A 20,364-nucleotide genomic window follows, 5' to 3' on the forward strand; every position below is an offset into this window, starting at 1 on the left:
GCGATGGGTGAGGCGATGGGTGAGGAGATGGGTGAGGAGATGGGTGAGGAGATGGGTGAGGAGATGGGTGAGGAGATGGGTGAGGAGATGGGTGAGGAGATGGGTGAGGAGATGGGTGAGGAGATGGGTGAGGAGATGGGTGAGGCGATGGGTGAGGCGATGGGTGAGGAGATGGGTGAGGAGATGGGTGAGGAGATGGGTGAGGCGATGGGTGAGGAGATGGGTGAGGAGATGGGTGAGGAGATGGGTGAGGAGATGGGTGAGGAGATGGGTGAGGAGATGGGTGAGGAGATGGGTGAGGAGATGGGTGAGGCGATGGGTGAGGCGATGGGTGAGGCGATGGGTGAGGCGATGGGTGAGGAGATGGGTGAGGAGATGGGTGAGGAGATGGGTGAGGAGATGGGTGAGGAGATGGGTGAGGAGATGGGTGAGGAGATGGGTGAGGAGATGGGTGAGGAGATGGGTGAGGTGATGGGTGAGGTGATGGGTGAGGAGATGGGTGAGGCGATGGGTGAGGAGATGGGTGAGGAGATGGGTGAGGCGATGGTGAGGAGATGGGTGAGGAGATGGGTGAGGCGATGGGTGAGGAGATGGGTGAGGAGATGGGTGAGGAGATGGGTGAGGCGATGGGTGAGGAGATGGGCGAGGCGATGGGCGAGGAGATGGGCGAGGAGATGGGTGAGGAGATGGGTGAGGAGATGGGTGAGGAGATGGGTGAGGAGATGGGTGAGGCGATGGGTGAGGAGATGGGTGAGGAGATGGGTGAGGCGATGGGTGAGGCGATGGGTGAGGAGATGGGTGAGGAGATGGGTGAGGCGATGGGTGAGGCGATGGGTGAGGCGATGGGTGAGGAGATGGGTGAGGCGATGGGTGAGATGGGTGAGGAGATGGGTGAGGCGATGGTGAGGAGATGGGTGAGGAGATGGGTGAGGCGATGGTGAGGAGATGGGTGAGGCGATGGGTGAGGCAATGGGTGAGGCGATGGTGAGGAGATGGGTGAGGAGATGGGTGAGGCGATGGGTGAGGCGATGGGTGAGGCGATGGTGAGGAGATGGGTGAGGCGATGGGTGAGGCGATGGGTGAGGCGATGGGTGAGGCGATGGGTGAGGCGATGGGTGAGGCGATGGGTGAGGAGATGGGTGAGGCGATGGTGAGGAGATGGGTGAGGCGATGGGTGAGGCGATGGGTGAGGCGATGGGTGAGGAGATGGGTGAGGAGATGGGTGAGGCGATGGGTGAGGCGATGGGTGAGGAGATGGGTGAGGAGATGGGTGAGGCGATGGGTGAGGCGATGGGTGAGGAGATGGGTGAGGAGATGGGTGAGGCGATGGTGAGGAGATGGGTGAGGCGATGGGTGAGGCAATGGGTGAGGCGATGGTGAGGAGATGGGTGAGGAGATGGGTGAGGCGATGGGTGAGGAGATGGGTGAGGCGATGGTGAGGAGATGGGTGAGGAGATGGATGAGGCGATGGGTGAGGAGATGGGTGAGGCGATGGGTGAGGAGATGGGTGAGGAGATGGGTGAGGAGATGGGTGAGGAGATGGGTGAGGCGATGGGTGAGGAGATGGGTGAGGCGATGGGTGAGGAGGCAGGTGAGGTGATGGGTGAGGAGGGGGACGAGGTGAGGTGATGGGGAGAGGTTGATGAGGTTGTGAGGATGGTGAGGAACGAGATGCACAGATTCCAACCTTACTGATGTCGATGGCGGTCCGCGGGGCCCCCGTGGTGCCCGAGGGCGGCATCGCCGAGGCGGCGCTTGGGCCTCCACGCGGGCGGTGCGACCACGAGGACGACTCGGAGACAGCCGCCATCGCTGAGAGGGGGGGGGTTTCCCGCGCTTTTAGAGACGTGTGACGTCACCCCCTTGCCCCCGTTCACCCCATACCCTCCCTTCGTCGCTAAGCGATGGTGACGTCACCCCCTTGCCCCCGTTCACCCCCTCCCCTCCCTTCGTCGCTAAGCGATGGTGACGTCACCACGGTGCCTGCTGTGCCAGGCGAGTTGCAGGATGAGGTCACGGGACAGGTGAGGCGATGGTGAGGAGATGGGTGAGGAGATGGGTGAGGCGATGGTGAGGAGATGGGTGAGGAGATGGGTGAGGCGATGGGTGAGGAGATGGGTGAGGAGATGGGTGAGGCGATGGGTGAGGCGATGGTGAGGAGATGGGTGAGGAGATGGGTGAGGCGATGGGTGAGGAGATGGGTGAGGAGATGGGTGAGGCGATGGGTGAGGAGATGGGTGAGGCGATGGGTGAGGAGATGGGTGAGGAGATGGGTGAGGCGATGGGTGAGGAGATGGGTGAGGCGATGGGTGAGGAGATGGGTGAGGAGATGGGTGAGGCGATGGGTGAGGAGATGGGTGAGGCGATGGGTGAGGAGATGGGTGAGGAGATGGGTGAGGCGATGGGTGAGGCGATGGTGAGGAGATGGGTGAGGAGATGGGTGAGGAGATGGGTGAGGAGATGGGTGAGGCGATGGGTGAGGAGATGGGTGAGGAGATGGGTGAGGCGATGGTGAGGAGATGGGTGAGGAGATGGGTGAGGCGATGGGTGAGGCGATGGTGAGGAGATGGGTGAGGAGATGGGTGAGGCGATGGGTGAGGAGATGGGTGAGGCGATGGGTGAGGAGATGGGTGAGGAGATGGGTGAGGCGATGGGTGAGGAGATGGGTGAGGAGATGGGTGAGGCGATGGGTGAGGAGATGGGTGAGGCGATGGGTGAGGAGATGGGTGAGGAGATGGGTGAGGCGATGGTGAGGAGATGGGTGAGGAGATGGGTGAGGAGATGGGTGAGGAGATGGGTGAGGCGATGGGTGAGGAGATGGGTGAGGAGATGGGTGAGGCGATGGTGAGGAGATGGGTGAGGAGATGGGTGAGGAGATGGGTGAGGCGATGGGTGAGGAGATGGGTGAGGAGATGGGTGAGGCGATGGTGAGGAGATGGGTGAGGAGATGGGTGAGGCGATGGGTGAGGCGATGGTGAGGAGATGGGTGAGGCGATGGGTGAGGAGATGGGTGAGGCGATGGGTGAGGAGATGGGTGAGGAGATGGGTGAGGCGATGGGTGAGGAGATGGGTGAGGCGATGGGTGAGGAGATGGGTGAGGAGATGGGTGAGGAGATGGGTGAGGCGATGGGTGAGGAGATGGGTGAGGCGATGGGTGAGGAGATGGGTGAGGAGATGGGTGAGGCGATGGGTGAGGAGATGGATGAGGCGATGGGTGAGGCGATGGGTGAGGAGATGGGTGAGGAGATGGGTGAGGCGATGGGTGAGGCGATGGTGAGGAGATGGGTGAGGAGATGGGTGAGGCGATGGGTGAGGCGATGGGTGAGGAGATGGGTGAGGCGATGGTGAGGAGATGGGTGAGGCGATAGGTGAGGAGATGGGTGAGGAGATGGGTGAGGCGATGGGTGAGGCGATGGTGAGGAGATGGGTGAGGAGATGGGTGAGGAGATGGGTGAGGAGATGGGTGAGGCGATGGGTGAGGAGATGGGTGAGGCGATGGTGAGGAGATGGGTGAGGAGATGGGTGAGGAGATGGGTGAGGCGATGGGTGAGGAGATGGGTGAGGCGATGGGTGAGGAGATGGGTGAGGAGATGGGTGAGGCGATGGGTGAGGAGATGGGTGAGGCGATGGGTGAGGAGATGGGTGATGCGATGGGTGAGGAGATGGGTGAGGCGATGGGTGAGGAGATGGGTGAGGCGATGGGTGAGGAGATGGGTGAGGCGATGGGTGAGGAGATGGGTGAGGCGATGGGTGAGGAGAGACGAGTGGACGGCGGGGGACAAAGCCTGGCTTGATTGCCCCCAGGTGCCAGTGTCCACGTCAACCACACTTCTTAAACCATGGCGGGGCCCCGTCGAAATTGTTGAGGTTCGGCCCCACTGCATTAAAATCCGATGGGGAAAGCGTCGTTGGTTTGTCCACCCCTCCCGGTTGAAGCATTTCGTTGCGCCGCGCGTTCCCACGTCACACACATCATGGGGGCCGAGCGTGCGACGCATCCGACGAGCCGAGTGATGCCTCGTTGGTGCCTAACCCTCAGCGCAGACGTGTCATCCTTCCTGCAGGAGACGTGGGAGTAATGGGGCTGTGCAGGGCACAGTTGCCCGCTGTGGACGCTGAGTCCTCACGGCCCCCCCAGGCATGCCTGCTGACTCACCCGGCCCGCCGACTCACCCGGCCCGCTTGTCGCCTCACCCTGCCCGCCTGTACCGCGAAGGAAACCGCCCGTCCCCTACGACGGGCCAGCAACACGCACTCGCGCTAAATCTCGGGTGTTTTCATGAGGACCTCGTTCGTTCCCTCACACATACGCGGTCTGGTTGATTGATGCCTTGTGCCGCGTTTTGCTGCGTGTCTGTGGGGGGTACTTACCTTCCATAGCACGGAGATCCTGTTACAATTCGGTTTTCTTTCATTGGCCGTTGGCTTGTTGTTACCGCGTTATGCGTGTTTGCTCGGTGTTCTCGTGTTAATATGTATATATGGTGTGTCCTTGTTGGGGGGGGTATTTATGTCGGCATCTTCTTGTTGTGTTTTTGCGAGGCACATGCGTTCTTGCAGTCATGTTTTTTTTTTAATGTTCATTCAATTATTACAGCCAGGGACGGCTGTGGTCTCTAAAGGGGGGGGGGGGGGTGATGTAGAGGTGATTGTCACTCACCATTTGGCAAGTCAGTAGTTCCCCTTAAGGTCGATCGGGGGCAGAAGCAGTACCTCGCCAGAGCACATGTCCATGGTGCCAGAGAGGGGCCAATGGCGGATCCCAGTGAACGGATCCTGGCACACATTCCCTAGGCCCCCGGGTGGGGGGGACCGGGGGAATAATGTCATCTTCCAGGATGGTCCAGAGTGTTCCAGAAGGAAGGCGTGGCTCAGGCGGTGCAAGCCACGGACGAGTATATAAGCCAGAGCACTCAGAGCTCTGGCTCAGTTATCTACACGCCAAAGACTGAAGCCCGGGCTGGAGAAGAGGACACTGGACCCCAAGCTCCGATGTCCTTCTAAGGGCCGGAGCTCAGTGAGGCCAGTGGTCAGGGGAGAATAGGTCCCTGGCAGAGAGGACCCTGGACCCCAAGCTCCGATGTCCTTCTAAGGGCCGGAGCTCAGTGAGGCCAGTGGTCAGGGGAGAATAGGTCCCTGGCAGAGAGGACCCTGGACCCCAAGCTCCGATGTCCTTCTAAGGGCCGGAGCTCAGTGAGAAGGTCGGGTCAGATAGCCTCCCTTAGGTCCCAGCCGGAGGACGATAGGTTACGGGTTACCAGTGTTAGGTCCCGCAGAGTCCGGAGGCCATACTTCCCCAGGAATCGGGTAAGGGGACTGTTATACCCCTTGTGTGTTAGGGACCGTGTTGAGAAAAGACAATAAATATTGTGTTGCCTCGAAGTTTATTCGTCAATATATACAACACTACACAGGACTTGAGTGGAATTGTTGATGACCGGTACCAAAAGTGTCAGGATCGGCCTTTATAGAGGAGGCTCGTGAAGGACGCTACTGGGCGTTTGGAGGCAGTCTCCATCAACAGCGGATGGCAGAGGAGCAACGCTCACAACAGCAAGTGGAGCGCCGGGCGAATAAATGGCAGAAAGTTGGCAAAGCTGGTGCCTCTGCCAGTCATCTCAGTCAGCCCATGGCACCTGCTGGGTCTGTCCCATTACCTCCTGCCAGCGAGCCATCGAAAAAAGACGGTCACTGCATCGCTTTCAGATGCGTTTCTGTGACTGTCTATAGAACGCTCTTCCAATATTAGGAAACCCCTGGGAGCTATTCACTTTAAATAAACAGTTTGAAAACGGATTAGCTACGTATGGTGCGAAAGAAGTTAAACAGTACATGTAGCCTTTCGATTTAAAGCTTTCGTGACTGCAGGGATTCATCTTCTTGGTTCTTTCGGTAAAGTCACGTAGAATGGAAATAATAAAATAATAAAAATAAAACATAATAAAATAATTCTCACGACGTTTCGGCCACAACGCAGGCAGCCGTCCTCAGGTGAAGAACAGTTCTGTCAAGGAGACAGAGTCTGAATGACAACCCCAGGCTTGGAGCGTCTTTTTTAAGCTGGGATGGAGGGGGGGAGAGCGCCTTGACAAAATAATTAGCATATCAAGAGGATTTTTTTGGTCCCGTCTGTAAAAGATGTGGTTCCAGACATACAGTACCCTGGCGGCTACAAACTAAGTTGCCTCTGTGGTAGCAGTTACATTGGAGAAACCAAACGACATGTCTCGGACTGCATCCGTGAACATAAAGCAAACTTAAAACACGGTAGGACAAACACCTCAGCCGTGGCAGATCACTGTTACAATTCAGTGGGCTCACATGATATTGACTTCTCCAAGACAGAGGTTCTCTGCAAGCCATCTGGCTACCATGAGAGATTCGTTCATGAGGCGATCACATATACAAACAGAGACAATTTCAACCGAGAAGATGGATTCTGGCTTAGCAATCATTGGAAGGAAGGACGTAATAAACCATTTCGGATCTTTAACTGATTGTGTTCACGTTTACGGTGACTTTCAGACCGCGTTCCACTCACTGGCATTGTATTCTCCGCAGGGAATGGATTCTTTGCTCCGCTGCAAGTTTCCCTCCCCCTACTCTCCCATTGACATATTTCGTTGCTTTCTCTTAGTATCTTTCACACGACGGTCAATGGTACAGTGTATAATAACAAATAGAAAAATGTATATGCTTAATACAATGTACAAAGCAATATATAGTATCGTAATTGTATAGTGAATATACAGCAGTATGATATACATTAGGGTGGGTAGAATAATACATAGTGTAATATTACAATGTATATAGTTTATAGCAATACAGTATATAATTTAATGTTGGGTTTGTCTATGGCAGTATATAGTACGGTGTAGACTCGTGTGATGTAAGAGAATAAAGTTTAAATGGAAGCATATTATATATTTCTTACGATGTAGAATTGTAATGTATTACATACTGTTAGTAACTCAGCTTATTGTAGAGTATATTTAGCATACTGATGATACTATGTAGTTTATACTTTAGTTGTTTACGTGGTGGTTTTAGTTACTGCAGCTACATACTATTAACACTTCTTCCCCTCCCTTTGATGCTGCTAATCCTGCATAATGCACGGGCATAAGTAGTACTAATCACATTCCTGCATTTCCCAGATCCCCTCCCTTTGATGCTGCTAATCCTGCATAATGCATGGGCATAAGTAGTACTAATCACATACCTGCATTTCCCATATCCCCTCCCTTTGATGCTGCTAATCCTGCATAATGCACGGGCATAAGTAATACTAATCACATACCTGCATTTCCCATAAATATGCTAAATTCCTCTTGATATGCATATTATTTTGTCAAGGCGCCCTTTCCCCCCCTTCCAATCCAGCTTATATATAGTCTCCAAGCACGTGTGCTGTTTCATTCAGACGCTGTCGCCTCGACAGACCTGGTTTTCACCTGAGGACGGCTGCTTGCGTTGTGGCCGAAACGTCCTGATAATTATTTTATTATGTTTTATTTTTATTATTTTATTACTTCCTTTCTACGTGACTTTACCGAAAGAACCAAGAAGATATCAAGAGGAATTTAGCATATTTATGGGAATGACAGACCTGTTCTTCATTTGAGGACAGCTGCTTGCGTTGTGGCCGAAACGTCGTGAGAATTATTATGTTTTATTTTTATTATTTCCATTCTACGTGACTTTACCGAAAGAACCAAGAAGATGAGTACATGTAGCCGTAAGATGCACCTAGCCTGGCACAAGCGCTGTGGTGACGTCACCACCACTGAGTGGCGAACGGCAGCTCTCTTGGAAATCAATTGTCGTCGGCTTCGAATCGATTCAAGTGTTGTTAATCGATGTCTCCCCACTCGCGTCATCACGCCGAGATGGCGTGCAAGCGGTTGTTTTCCGCCTCCGGGACAAAAAATGAAGTGATCTTGTCATACGCTCAAATGTTTTTAAAGGACGTTCTCAGAGTTTGAAAATATTAAGTTGAGTCAAATCGAATTACAATTTACGTTAACTCCAAAGTCGCATTCAATGTTACAAAAGTAGTGCGCACAACCTGCTGGGGTGGGGGTGTGGCAAGGCGCTGTGTGATTCGCCGCTCGCCCATTGATCGGGACTCGATGCGTGACGTCGCCGCGCGGTTGGTTGCCGGAGAGACGCGGGGCGAGTGGAGACAGCGGTGCAGGTAACAGTCAACTAAAACTATTCAAAACTATATTCAGTATTTTTTATATTTTACCAGCTAAGGCTCCACACTGAGCTGTATTATAGCTCTTTTTCAGAATCGACCTGACTACCACATTATACCTCAACGGAAGTGGCGTATCATCGCGTGTAAATTTATAGCAGCCAAACGCGCGTTGATTCTTAATGTGGAGGGGAAAACCCGGAAAAAAATCCACGCGAACACGGGGAGAGAGAGAGACACGCAAACTCAAAATATACAGCCGAAGTCGGGGTTGGGATAGAACCGACGACCTGTATACCAAGCGACGTAGCTACCATCTCGCCAGCGCGTCCACACACGCGGTGCGACACGAGAACACCACGGGCAGTGAGCGTCCCGCATCAGTCAGAGCCAGAATTGTGTGTGCGTGGGGAGGGGTAGCGTCGTGGTTAGCGGTCCTGGGCCTCTCCTAGGTCGACTCGGTTTCAATGTAAGAACCTGGTACGGTGTGTAGAAACATCGCCACTGGGAGACAAACGCGGTCGCGCGTGGTGTTGGCCGCCCCCTCGTGTGGCCTTCGTGGGTGCTGCTCGCTACCAGCACTTGCCCCGACAGTCTGTTAAGGCGACATGGAGGATCTTTTTTGCGTGCTACCAGATGTTGATTGGCGAATGGACGCTCTGTTCGAATCGGGTCAACCTCGACATCTGTAAATACGCGACACGCAAATGAGCACTCGTCGACAGTGGAAATTGCTACTAACCATTTAGAAAGTTTCAGCTGTGGTTTCTTCCATATCGGACTGCTGATGGAGACACTGAATGTCAAAACCGGTCCAGAGTTTGCTTGCGTTGAACCCATGCTGTCTGAGATGCGCTCCCAAAAGGCCGATATACATAGTTGTTTTGTACGTAGAGGGACATATATATGTGCAGGAGGCGTGTAATGTCTTTTGTTACAGCAGAAATCCAATAATTCGCGATGTGGTAATCTACAAATCCCTGTAATTCGGGGATTTGTGATTCGCGATTTGCTTCCGTAATCCAGCAATGTCGTCTTTTGGGTTTGTATCAGTATAGACTAGCTGTGCTCACGCGATCTGTTAGGAAGTATTTAGCATGTATTTACTTGGATATCAAGTATCATAAATACAACACCGGTACAGCATAACATAACGGTGGTCACTCTTTGGTTCTTTCGGTAAAGTCACGTATAAAGATAAAATAATAAATTAAATAATAACATACAGGTATAAATGCGAACCTCATTTGCCAGTAAAAATATGATAATTGGTTTTTTACCCTTCTATCTGGCAACAAAACTGACACCTTTTTATCAACTTCAAGGACAGTGCACATTATCAGAGTTATGTCTTTTGTTTGTATTATGACTGCAGGTATTGCGGTCTATGCAAACATGACTCCTTGTAAAAACGTGTCAGTTTTGTTGCCAGATAGAAGGGTAAAAAACCAATTATCAGGTATAAATGAAATAGCAACAAAAATCTAACCAGAAAACTATAAACAGACATATAAGCAGAAAGATATCACCAAGATACATAGAGAGAGAGTAACACATAGGCACAGAGAGGAAAGTAATTGTTGGAGGCAGTACAGAAAGTAGGCTTCCATCCTCTGTGAATGCTTCTCAGGCTCATGCTCTGCACCCTGCCTCGTCAGAATCTACGTTCACTTAGCTGCCCTAGGTAAACTCGGCCAAAAATGTATACTTTATACAGTCGGGTGTGTCAACATTAGAAAGACATTGTTTTTGCAACAGCAACCCAATAAACATTCTGCCAGCCTTCAGGGTTGCTCGCCTAGAATACCCCCCCCACCAGCCAGAAGGCTATATGGCTTAAAGGTGGATCTTATTATCCCTTTTATGATTTAGCATTATCCCTGCTGGGTCCACCATCGGAGATCCATCGCTCTCATTTACAGGCACGCCGAGCCGGGCTGGCCGGTCGGCATGGTGCGGTGAAGTCGCTTCGTGAACCAGCCACGTGCGGGAGAATATGGCGAAGGCACGAACACTTATTGACCCGTAGTGGGATGTTTTTGTTTGTTTTGTACCGGGTCACTGGGGTTGTCTGCCGCTTTTATCACAAAGAGCCACGGAGTCTTCTTTAATGTCCACGTGGGTAGACGCGAGATCGGTTGAAACGTCTCGCGTGAAGGATGGCTCCGCTGACTCTGCGCACACACGGGTTGTTCGAGTCCAGGCCAGGGGGGAGAGACACCAACCGACTACCGATGATGTCATGGCACAGGGCGATGGGCGATCGTGCGCGTGGTGGGCGCGTGTCCACTGTTGGCTGTGGTGGTGGACGCGGTAGCGTGCGACTTGGCGATTGTTTCTACGATCTGGGCGGCGTCTGTGTAGAAGTATGGCGGATTTTGCACTGCGCGACAAATCCGTTGACCTGATTCCCGCTCACGGCCAACATTGGTGGCAAATATTTCCACCGGTGCTGAACTCCCCCGCCCCCCCATATATACTCAAAGTGAAATGAGTTCCTGGTGTGGTGTGTAATATCACTAGATAAATGTGTCCAAAACACCCCATTTTATGCCGTGTTGGCGTTCATAGGTGTTCAATAACAGCACTTGCCCCTGCGGTCTGTTGAGGCTATGCAGGGATCTTTTGTCTTTGTTACATTCTGCCCGACTGAAATGCCCATATACCGTAGCAGCCATTGGAATCAACATGAATGTCAGAATATTATAGCTTAATGAAACCGGTTGTGTGATTTTTTTATATTCTAGGAATACCTGTTTTAAATACAACAGGATGTTTCACAGATAAAGTTACGTTAGTAATGATGATGTTGATGGTAGTGATAGCATTGTGAGTGATGATTGTATTTATTTTGGTAGGGGTAATGATGTTGATGATGGTGGTTGTTGTTTGGGGTAGTTATGATGATGATGGTGTTGGTAATGGTGACAATCGTTCATGATTTACATGATTATGATAGTCACAATAATGATTATGACGTTCATGATCACGATGATAATGGCGGTGATGACTATGATGATGTTGATTGTTGGAGGAGGTTATGAGGATGCCGACAATGGGGGAGATGATAATGATGTAATGACAACAATAGTCATGCTGTTGGTATTGGTATTGCATTGTTATGGTGATCATGATGATTTTCCCACGTGTACACGTGCAGCCCTTTGATCAATCCACAGCTGAATGAGTGCTTTCCCACACCATACAGATTATGGGGACTATTTGACGATCGTCTCTGTGGCGAGGCCTTAAATATGAAGTATTGGAAAATGACGGCAGGAAACTCCTTGACGGGAACACACTTCTTTTATTAAATCTTGACTTGTAACAATACAACGCGTGGCCTCTCTTCTTCACAATGCGCTTCTCTTGACTCTGGATTCTGTGCTGCCGGCTCTCTGTGCCTCGTGTAGACTCCGCGCCTCGGCTACACTCCTCTCTCGCCTCGTGTAGACTCTGCGCCTCTGCTACACTCTCCACTCGCCTCGTGTAGACTTTGCATCTCTCTCTCTGGCTACACCGTATGCATACTCGGCTCGTGTAGACCTTCCTCTCTCTCTGGCTACACCGTATGCATACTCGGCTCGTGTAGACCGTTCTCTCTCGCTGGCTACACACTATACATTACTCAGCTCGTGTAGACCGTTCTCTCTCGCTGGCTACACACTATACATTACTCAGCTCGTGTAGACCGTTCTCTCTCGCTGGCTACACACTATACATTACTCAGCTCGTGTAGACCGTTCTCTCTCGCTGGCTACACACTATACATTACTCAGCTCGTGTAGACCGTTCTCTCTCGCTGGCTACACACTTATACCTTACTCTCCTCTACTCTCCATTACTCTCCATTACTCTCCTCTCCGGGCTCTATCTCTGCACCTTCGTCTTCATTCTTAGATGGTTCCACTTCTGCCCCTGCTCCTCTGTGCATCACCTTATATACCCCTTCTTCCCGGGAGACGGAGCGGATGCGGACCTCAACGTCGGCACCGCTCCTCAGTTACCCAATCCCCACGCGCTATCCCTACGATCCGGTTCCGCTCAGCGCGTGTTTCCACTCCCCGACCAATCACACCGCGCTGCTACCCGATCACTCCCTCTGGGCGCGTCACCGGCACACAGCCAATCAGCAGCACTACCCCCACCCGCGCACTGACGCCTGCTCCTCCCCGTCAGCGCGCGTCACCACACACACACCCGTACATACGCGCTGGCACACGACATATACACCCAGCGCGTATCACCACTACATCACCCCCTCCCACATAGCTCGCAGCCGGCCCGGCTGCTAACAACAACCAACCGCGACGATAAAACGACAACCAACAAAAAAAAACCCCGTAACCCCCCGAGTGTGCCCCGTAACATAACACAACAACAACAACAACAAGAATAACTATGTACAGATTGACAATGAACCCGAAAAGTCAACAATAACACGATACGAGCAAATTCGAAACGAACGCGCCCCACGTCCCTGCGACTACACGCAGTGACGAGGCGCTCCAACTGCCCCGACTCCTCACGAGGCAGGTCATGCAGAGTAGCACGACCTGGCGCGAGTCCGTCTGGCTGGTCCATCGTATGGGGCGGGACACTGACGACCGTCCGGCGGTTCCGGCTGCTCCAGACGGCGCGGAACGGGCCTGAAAGGGCCGGCCCCGCCGCGGAGATCCGGCCGCCGGTGATCGGCAGCTGTCAGTTCCGAGACACCTGGGAGCAGATCAGGCGAAAATACGTGTGGATCAGGCAGAGACAATTCCCCCTCTGAGTCGCCGGTCACGTCACACGCCCGGCCATCACGACACAAGGGGAGGCCATATGGAGGCGAGAACGGTTTCAGTCGGGAGGGGTGAACGTACCACCGGCGCTTTCCCCACTTTATCTGAACGCACTGGGGCCGTGCAACGCGCACGACCTCCACGGGTCCCCTCCACGGTCTCAACAATTTAGGCGACGTAGCCAAGGGTGCCTGAGGGCAATGCAGCCAGGCCCTGTCACCTGGTTTCCATTCGTGCATGGACACCTTCCGTGCCCGCAACCGTTCATTAGCAATTTGGCGAGCCCGCGAATTAAGCCGCGCGGCCTCCCTCGCCTCTGTCAGCTTGTGAATATTAAACTTAATATGTTCTGCCAAATTAGAATTAGTTCGTGGAGCGGACAGGCCAAGTTGCGTTTCTATTGGCGGGTCAGCTTCCCGACCGTACATCAAATAGAATGGGGAAAACCCCGTAGCTGCATGGGGGGCCATTCTATACGCGGCAAGGACTCCCGGGACCTGCAGGTCCCAATCTACATGTGCCTCGCACACCTGCTGGCACAGCATGGAAGTCAAGGTTTTGTGGAGTCTCTCCACCATCCCGTCAGTCTGCGGGTGGTACGGGGAGGTACGCACCTTCTTGGTACCCAACAGATCGCACACCTCTTGCAACAATTTACTCGAAAAATTTTTACCTTGGTCGGTCAGCAGGCGTTCGGGAGCCCCCTTGTCCAGGACATAGCCCTGGACGAAGGCATCCGTCACAGCCGCTGCCGACTGGTTAGCGAGAGGCCACGCCATAGGCCATCGGGTAAAGTATTCGACCCCCACTAACAAATATTTATTCCCTCTCGGCGTGACTGGGAAGGGCCCCAAAATATCGAGTGCAACGAGCTCGTTGGTACGCGAGACCTGAATAGATTGCAGCGGTGGATTAGCTGCCACGGCCGGTGGTTTACGCCTGGCGCACTCAACGCACCCCTTCAGAATATGCACCACATCACTTCCCATTCCCGGCCAGTAATAGTCACGCTGAAGCAGGGCAAGCGTCTTGTTAACTCCCAAGTGCAAGAGGCGTTCGTGTGCCGCCAAGACAACCCTCCCCCTCACAGCGGAAGGCACCACGAGTGCGTTCCGCCGGGACAAACTGTCCCATTTCAATAACACGCCCCGCTCAAGTACATAGGAGCCGGTACGCTCCTGGTCCCCCTCGGGACCCCCAACCTTGCGGCGCAATGCTAGCAGCGAGCTGTCCGCCATCTGGAGGCGGCCCCATTCGCTGAGCGACAGCGAGAGCAGCGAGTCCCGACCCTGAGAGGCAGTGGAATCATCCCCGATCGGTGCGCCCGCTGTCGCAGCCAGTGCCCCCATCTCCCCCGCAAGCGTCGGTTTACAGCGCGCCGATCCCGACAAACACGCGCATTCATCACAAGGCAACAACCGCGACAAGCAATCGGCATTCGTGTGTCGCAACCCCTTACGGTACGTAGTCGTAAACTGATAGTCCTGGAGGACTTCCAACCAACGCGACAACTGGCCCGAGGGCTGGGCGACCCTCAATGAATACTGTAGCGCCGCGTGGTCCGTTCGGACTGTAAAGTGACGACCATAAAGATATGGCCTAAACTGCTGCACAAAAAAAACAATGGCAAGCAGCTCGCGACGGGTGACACAGTAGCGCTGCTCCGCCGGAGACAACACCCTACTACCGTAGGCGACAACTCTTTCGACACCCCCAACGACTTGGGATAGCACCCCCCCAATGCCCGTGTTGCTAGCATCCGTGTCCAGCAAAAAGGGACTGGCAAAATCGGGATAACACAAGGGTGGGGCACCCACCAAGGCGTCCCGGAGGGAGCGAAACGCGGCCTCCTCCTCCGGTCCCCATTTGAACTTCACTCCCTTCGCCGTTAGAGCGTGCAAGGGTTTTGCAATAGTGGCGAAGTGCTCAACGAACCGCCGATAATAAGAAGCAAACCCGATGAAACTACGCACGTCGGAAACGGACGTAGGTGTCGGCCACGAACCGACACAATCCGTCTTCGCGGGATCGGTGGAGATCCCCGAAGAATCGACAATGTGACCCAAGTATCTAACGGACCTACGAAGGAGGTGACATTTGGCCGGTTTAAATTTCAACTTAGCCGATCGCATTCGCAAGAACACCCCTCTCAATCGCCGGAGGTGTTCCTCAAACGTTTTACTGAAAACAATGACATCGTCCATATAAATCAAGCATGTATCCCACTGCAAGCCCGACAAAACCAGCTCCATAAGTCGCTGAAACGTCGCTGGAGAGGAGTGAAGTCCCATGGGTAACCGGTTAAACTGGAACAGCCCCCCTGGAGTCCGAAATGCTGTCTTAGGTTTCGACTCTTCGTCGAGCGGCAACTGCCAAAACCCCGATAACAAATCAAGAGTCGAAAAATATCGCGCACCAGACAATGCATCGAGGGACTCATCCATCCTGGGGAGCGGATACGCGTCAGCCACAGAGATCTTATTCAGGCGACGGAAATCAACGCAGAATCGCAGGGACCCGTCCTGCTTCTTAACCAGCACAATAGGCGCTCCCCACGGGCTAGAGGAGGGCGAAATAATATCGGCTTCTAGCATATCGTTAACAGCCGACTGAACATGTTCCTTCTCCACGGGACTCAGTCGGAAGGGATTTAGCCTGACCGGCGCCGCATCGCCCGTTTCAATGTGATGGTGCAACAAATCCGTGCACCCAATGTCATACTTATGTTTACTGAATACATCAGAGAATTCAATGAGCAACTCGCGCAGCGCACCCAACTGCGCCGCCGACAAATCGTCCGAGGCGGCACATAACGAATGGACCCACTCAAGGTCTTCCCTTGGCTCAACGTTCTGCGCGGGGCTCGAGCCCACCTGCGCAACCAACCCATCATCCCCAGGGACCTGCGCCGCGTGAGCCAGCACGGTGCCCTGCGGAATGACAGCTGGTCGCGACCCCGCGTTCAAAACCATCACAAACGGATCCCTGTCAGCCCGCACCAAAGTGTGAGCCACCGATAAATCAAGACCCCCGACAGCCTTGTTAGAAGGACCCAAAAGCATACTCTGTCCCGAAGCCTCCCTCACCCATGGTTTCCGCAACCGGAGGGGAATCAACATCTGTGAACCCGGGGGCACTTGCACTGTCTGCGTCGCCACCGCTTGTATCGTAGCGCACGCCGTCCGAATGTCAGTAGGGCCCGTCAAAAATGAAATCCGGCGACCCGATGGCAGTTCAATGCATCGTTGATCGATAAGAATTTTAATGGGCATTTTAGCCAAAAAGTCAGTGCCCAAAAGACACGGAACTGCCAAAGAAGACGAAACGAAAACGGGTCCCGACAATTTGATATCTCCAATGCAAATGGACGCCCTAACCTGACCGATAATGCCCAACGATCCCCCATTAGCGGCGTAAAATGGCACATCCACTGGAAGCAGCGGACGACATTGGACCGGAAGAATATTATAAATGAGGTCCGATATAATAGTTGCCGATGCCCCCGTGTCCACTAACACCCTAATCTCAACCCCATCAATAGATCCCGTAACAACGGACGAACCCGCCGAAGCAGCCACAATTCTATGCCCCAATTCCGCCCATTCAATGTCTCCCTGGTCCCGGCCGAACCCCTCTCGCCGAACCGAATCCCCGAACCTTAACCGGCCCTCCTCCGCCGCAACGCGGCGTCCCATGTGTGCCGAATAAACAGGCCGAGCGTGTGAGGTGCCGCGACTTGCCGGGGATTGTAGAGATGACTTGGGCTCTCGGTCGTCGTCCAGCCGAGCTCCCATGGCGCGCTGCCGCGGAGCGCGGCACCCGGACGCCACGTGGCCCCGGAGGCCGCAGTTATAGCACGTGACGAGGGTCGGAGTAGATCTTGGTTGCTCCGACTTTCGGCCCGATCGCAGAGGCGACCGGGCCCCCGGCCTCCAGTCCCCTGGTCGTCCCGTGGCGAACGCCTCCTCTCGTGGGCTGACGACTTGGGGTTCGGCGACCACCAAACCCGGGGCTGCGACGACAGCAGCGTTGCAACCAACGCCTTGCTTCCGTTGTAGGGCCTCGTGCGCTTGAATACTCGTGGCGACTCTCAAAGAAGAAATATCAATGTCGTCAGCTGTGTTGATAGGGACCCCCAGGTCCTGCGCCAACTTGAGCAGCTGCTCCAAAACCATCGCGTCTTGGCCCTCCTCGTCCATCCGAGGGAACGCAGCATCAGCAAGAGCCAGCAACGCCGTGCGATAGGCCAGCGCGGTCTCCGTGGCCGCTTTCCGTCTTGCGTAGAACTGATGGCGGCACGTAGAGGGAGGCCCGTAGACCCTGGCCAACAAACCCAGCGCATCCTTCAGCGTGGAGCGGTCCGACTTCCGTGCAGCCCTGAAGGCCGCGAGCGCATCGTCGTCCAGCATGGCGGGCAATGCCCGCAGCGCCGTAGCATCGGACCACGCTGACATCTCTTGATGCGCCAAAAACCTTCGCTGAAATTGGCCCCAGTCTCCGCCTTCCGCCTTGAAGGCTGACAACGTGGGCAGGCGCTGCTGAAAAATGAAGTCATCCGCCTCGTGGTTCCTCTCCGCCTGTCCGTCGGTGTCTAAGATGGCGGCTCCAGCAGCAGACGTAAGATGGCGGACCCCCTCGCGCGCTGATGACGTCGATGCGCGCGCTTGGGAACCCACCACCACGTGGCGCTCGCCGTTCCCGCCAAAAGTAGGCCCAGGCGCAATGGCGGGAATCCCCCATTCGTTTTGGCGGGAATCTGCGGGGCGACCTTGTAAAATGTCCCCCACCGTCCCCGCTCCTCCCGACGAGCTGATCTCCGCCAAGATGGACGCGGCGGCGAGCAGCAGCTCCGCCAGTCGGGAGTGCGCCTCACGAAGCCCGGCGTCTGTCCCCGGTCGCACGGCCGGCGCCGTCGACGGACCCTGCAGCGTGGGCAAGTCCTCTTCCTCACCCCCCGCCACCAGCGGCCCCGAGTCGTCCAGGTCTTCCTCGCGGTCAATCCCGTGGGTCCTACGGGTCTTCCTCGTCTCCATACTTGGAAGCCCGTTTCACTTCTGACGCCAGATGAAGTATTGGAAAATGACGGCAGGAAACTCCTTGACGGGAACACACGTCTTTTATTAAATCTTGACTTGTAACAATACAACGCGTGGCCTCTCTTCTTCACAATGCGCTTCTCTTGACTCTGGATTCTGTGCTGCCGGCTCTCTGTGCCTCGTGTAGACTCCGCGGCTCGGCTACACTCCTCTCTCGCCTCGTGTAGACTCTGCGCCTCTGCTACACTCTCCACTCGCCTCGTGTAGACTTTGCATCTCTCTCTCTGGCTACACCGTATGCATACTCGGCTCGTGTAGACCTTCCTCTCTCTCTGGCTACACCGTATGCATACTCGGCTCGTGTAGACCGTTCTCTCTCGCTGGCTACACACTATACATTACTCAGCTCGTGTAGACCGTTCTCTCTCGCTGGCTACACACTATACATTACTCAGCTCGTGTAGACCGTTCTCTCTCGCTGGCTACACACTATACATTACTCAGCTCGTGTAGACCGTTCTCTCTCGCTGGCTACACACTATACATTACTCAGCTCGTGTAGACCGTTCTCTCTCGCTGGCTACACACTTATACCTTACTCTACTCTCCATTACTCTCCATTACTCTCCTCTCCGGGCTCTATCTCTGCACCTTCGTCTTCATTCTTAGATGGTTCCACTTCTGCCCCTGCTCCTCTGTGCATCACCTTATATACCCCTTCTTCCCGGGAGACGGAGCGGATGCGGACCTCAACGTCGGCACCGCTCCTCAGTTACCCAATCCCCACGCGCTATCCCTACGATCCGGTTCCGCTCAGCGCGTGTTTCCACTCCCCGATGTTGTATATGTTGGGTGTGAATATTTTGATGTGTTGTATGCGTGCGTGGGTGAAATTATTATGTTGTATATGTGGGTTATGAATATTCAGTGAAAATAATAATAATCAATCGAAATTTGGCCAAAGGTGTAATTATCCGGAAATACTTTAATCCATGTAATTACGCACATTTAATTATGCCAATTCGAGAGGTAATTGTAGTAATTATGCGAGTGGGTGTAATTATGATAATGCAAGTCGTTATGATAACCAGACCCCGCCTCGGTGACGAGGGTGGGTTATCGATCGGAATAAGGCAATTAATCGTATGCAGTTATGCAGGTGTGGTGTAAGTATACAAGATTAACTTAGATTAACTCGGCCTCGTTGTCTAGGTTCGTCTCACTCTCGCTTATTTAGGTCCCCGGTTCGCCCCGTTATCGCTTTAACATTTACTGAGTATGTGTTAGTGTGTTTATTAAGGTCACCAAGTTCAGATCTCAACGCAGAAGCAGATCTTATGCATAGATTTCAGGAAGGAATCACACCACCACTTCTGTATTAATCAATTTATTACTAATTCAACCTCAACTATGATATAGTATGCGAACTCTCAATCTCGGAACGTCAATACGGCATCAATACAGTATCATCAACGATTGTCTGATTTCACTTGACAACGGCACATGGATCCCGCGTAACGCGATGGTTGTTAGTGAGAGAGAGAGTCGTTAAAACATGCAAATACTATGCTAAGAAAACCTTAACGTTAATGAATGAAAGATGCTTGAAAGATTATACGGCGATAAAACACAATCAAAACAGTTATTATTCTTAAAGGCACCAATCTCAACAGATACATCGCAGGTTATCTGACAACAGAGTGGCTCGGCGGAAGGAGGTGCCAAGAATCAAATCGTATTGATGGATCTGTTGGGAATTTATGCGATTAAGAGTACAGTCCACTAAATATTAAAGATAATACTCTTACAAATGACGGATGGCCATCACTCGGTCTCGAGTTTTTCTTCACAGCCACGGATGGCTTATGGGTTCGAGTGGGTTTGAGTGGTAAGAGTTGTCTTCAATAGTCAGTGTTCGGAGTCGGTTCTTTATGTCAAACAGATGCCTGGGGGTCGTGTGGTGAGGGGGCGGTGCGCGTCATACGTATTAGTCGCTCCTCTGTCGTCGTGGGGAATTGGTTGGATGCCTGTTGATACGCTGTCGTAGTTCGGAACCCGGTCGGTAGGTGGCGCCCGCAGCTCGCTCGCAGCGCACCGTCGTCCTCTCGTCACCAGACCGCGACCCTGGCTGCCAGCAGGGGCTTCTGACGCGGCAGGTTGAACTGTCAAGCGGGTCTTGCCCGCCTGCAGAGGCGACGGGGAGCTGCTTGAGTCGAGCCCCGAGAGCCAGCTGAACTCGGCTGAGTCCCAGAAGCTGAAGAGTCGAGCCGACCCGTTAGTCGCAGCTCGGCTGGTGAGTTCGACCCTCTTGGTCGAACTCGGCTGATGAGTCGAGCCAACCCTT

The sequence above is a fragment of the Lampetra planeri genome, chromosome 21 (assembly GCF_965212315.1).
Source record: "Lampetra planeri chromosome 21, kcLamPlan1.2.h2, whole genome shotgun sequence".
Classification (NCBI taxonomy): domain Eukaryota; kingdom Metazoa; phylum Chordata; class Hyperoartia; order Petromyzontiformes; family Petromyzontidae; genus Lampetra; species Lampetra planeri.